We start from the raw sequence: 2992 nt of genomic DNA on the forward strand, positions 1-2992 counted from the left end.
TATGTGGTGCCAGGGATCAAACTGTGGTCCCCTGCATCTGCCTAAACTTGCCTAAGCGGGTGCTTTAGACCACTGAGCTATCTTGCTGGCTCCTAATTTATGATTTTAAAAATTTTTTCTACATAAAGCAATATATAGCCTATCACAAAAATCTTCACATACAAAACATACCTCGATCACAAAGAAAATGCTTTGTATTAAAAACAGCCAGAATTCCTGCAATTCCAGCTACTGGGTAGGCTGAGGCAGGAGGATAATGAGTTTGAGGCCACTCTGGGTTACACAGCAACAATCTGTCACAAGACTAACAAAAGTATTTGTATCATGGGGGGGGTGTGACAATCTGTGATTGTGTCCTGCATGAGAACGTATAAACACTTGACCATTGGGTTCAAGCTCTAGAACTGCAGAGATATGTTCTCAGCTAGACACATGCAGGAGATATAGAATCAGGATAAATTACTAAGGTAGTGAACAAATAAAACATGAATTTTAGGTTGACTTAGCATCATATATGGGTATGGATGGGCCGGAGAGATGGCTCAGTGGAGTAAGTGCTTCCCTGGCAAGCGCAAGGACCTGAGTTCAATCCCCAGTTCCGAAAATAAATATATATTATATATATTATATAGATATAATATAATATATATGGGTATGGAACCACCACAGCAAAAAAATTTCCTTTTGGAAAAAAATGGAAACCAAGCTTTTGTAAATAAGAGGGACTGTAGCAGAATGGGGGAAAATTAAACTATGTCATGTACAGGTACAAATTCCCTATAATGAATGTGATCATTAACCAATAAACTTAAAATTTCCCTTTTATATCAGCAAATTTCTGAAAAGCAGGGCTAAAAACATCAGAAAAAGTAACTTTGAATATATTAAACTACTGTTTTTTTGGAACCGGGGATTGAACTCAGGCCCTTGTGCTTGCCAGGGAAGCACTTACTCTACTGAACATCTACCCGGCCTTTAAATTACTTTTAGAGTTTCTAGTGATCAAACCCAGAGCCTCACACATAGGAGGCAGACAAGTGCCTTGCCACCCTGGAACTACAGTTCCTGGTAATGTACTGGTGTGTAACAGTGCCAAATAAAGCAGCAGCAAAACTCACTTTCTAGTTCTTAATTCTGATTGTTGTAATCTGGGGTTTAAGCACTAGTCACGATCTTGTCCATTACAAAAATAAGTGGGCAAAACATTACCCTATGGATGTACAACCTCCTACTTCTACAGATGTGAAAGAGGCCCACAGACTCTTCAAGTGGTTAATTAGCACAAGACCTAGACTTCCTAACTTGCAGGTCCACACTGAAATACAGTAATTCAAGGTGAATAAGTATTTCCCTACACCAACAAATCATTAAGTATAATTTATAACCATCTATTAAAGGAATACAAAGCATAACTAGCCTGACATTAAACCAGATTTATATATATTACAAAAAACACTATATGAAAATCAATGGTATCTTTTGAGTATCAGATCCTAAGTGTTTTGTGGTGCTGAGGATAGAACCCAAAGCCTGCATGCCTGGGAAGCACTCATTTGTCCCAAAGCCCTTTATATATTTCATCAAACTTAGTTAGCAGTTAACCTGAGCTCAACTTAGCTCTGCTAAATATGGATATAGTCAAGCTTTGCTGATGTGTATGAAATTTCCTCTAGGTAGACAGAAACTACTTAGGTTTAAATTTTTTTTTTACAGAACCAGGGATTGAACTCAGGCCCTTGAGCTTTCCAGGCAAGTGCTTATTCTACTGGACCATCTCCCTGGCCCCTAATATTGAAGTATTTAATTATAATTTTATATTTCTTAGAATATCTTCACTCTATTCAAATAATCAAGCTAGCAAAATGACTTGTACTGACAGACTCATGCATAACAGGCTATCTAAAGATGTCTTTCAGTATGAACTGAATTTGCTATACATAAATTCTACTGAGTATCAATAGGTATTATCAAAAGGAGACTATTAATAACTGCATCACATAAACAATTTAAAAAGCATATACTAGACAATGCAAAATAAAACATTACATGATTTTTATATTATTTTCTGTACAGAAAAATTTGGTGAGAAGCTTCACACATAATTTTTATTTTTTCAGAACCGGGGATTGAACTCAGGCCCTTGTGCATTCTACTGAGCTATTTCCCCGGCCCACACACATAACTATTTTTTGGGCAGAACCGGGGGTTGAACTCAGGCCCTTGCGCTTGCCAGGGAAGCGCTTTATTCCACTGAGCCATTTCCCCAGCCCCGTTTCACTGTTATATAAATCACATTAAGTTTGACCAAAATAATTCCCACCTCAAGTGGTTAGATATTCTTTAGCAAAAGATTGCATGAATCTTTCATGAAAAGAGGCTAAAAAGTTCAAATACCCAGGTTACCATACCTTTGTCAAGAATTTGACACACTACCTGCTGTAAAGCATACAGGTCTGCCTAGTCTTTTGTTTTAATGTCCTAAACTTAAGGTTACTTCTACATTCAACAAAGTTATCTAAAAATTGACAGTTAAACTTTATTTCTAGCTATCCTCTTGAAATCATTTAGGTTTAGTTGATACTTTTGCTACCATGTAGCAATCTTTTCACGCCTACCACAGAGCATCCCTACATCCACAATATACTTGATAATAGTCTATGCTAAAGTAGCTGGAAAGTATTACATTTGCTAAGAGGAAATTATTTTTATTTTTAGAAAAAGCTGATTTTTTTTTTTTTTTTTTGCGGAACCAGGGATTGAAGTCAGGCACTTGCGCTTGCCAGGGAGGCGCTTATTCCACTGAGCCATCTCCCCAGCCCCTGTACTTTTTTTGTTTTTGGCAGAACCGGGGATTGAACTCAGGCCTTTGAGCTTACCAGAGAAGCGCTTATACCACTGAGCTGTCTCCCTGGCCCCGCTGATCTATATTAAGGTAGTTTTTGTTGTAGTTTTTTGGTAGTGCTGGGGATAAAACCCAGGTGTGTTCTACTAC

The sequence above is a fragment of the Octodon degus genome, unplaced genomic scaffold (genome assembly GCF_000260255.1).
Source record: "Octodon degus isolate 3935 unplaced genomic scaffold, OctDeg1.0 scaffold00091, whole genome shotgun sequence".
NCBI lineage: Eukaryota > Metazoa > Chordata > Mammalia > Rodentia > Octodontidae > Octodon > Octodon degus.